The following is a 399-nucleotide window of genomic DNA, read 5'->3' on the forward strand; positions in this document are numbered from 1 at the left end:
ATATATATATCACCTTCATCGAAAGGAATTTGTACCTGTACGTGGTATATCTTGATTCCTCTTTTTCCTCCCAATCTCCTTCCCTCCCTACAAGCCCCTCCCCTCCTTATTTACAAAGCTTTGTTTCCATTTTTCCCTTTTCTCATTTTTTTAATTTCCCTTCCTTCTTTCCCCCCTCCCCATCTCTGTTTCCTTTTCCTTTTGAACAATTTCTTTCTATGTCACATTATCTATTATATCTTTTGGTCCTTTTTTACCTTTTCAGTTTCTCACACCAGAGAAATGGCACAATATTTACACATGTGTGTCTGATTTATTTCACTGAAGAGTATGGTCTCAACGTCTATCCATTTAGCTAGAAATGTCTCAAGTTTATCTTTATGGCTGAATTGTACTCTG

Source organism: Fukomys damarensis, unplaced genomic scaffold (assembly GCF_012274545.1).
Source record: "Fukomys damarensis isolate Sample0158 unplaced genomic scaffold, DMR_v1.0_HiC HiC_scaffold_11, whole genome shotgun sequence".
Lineage (NCBI taxonomy): Eukaryota > Metazoa > Chordata > Mammalia > Rodentia > Bathyergidae > Fukomys > Fukomys damarensis.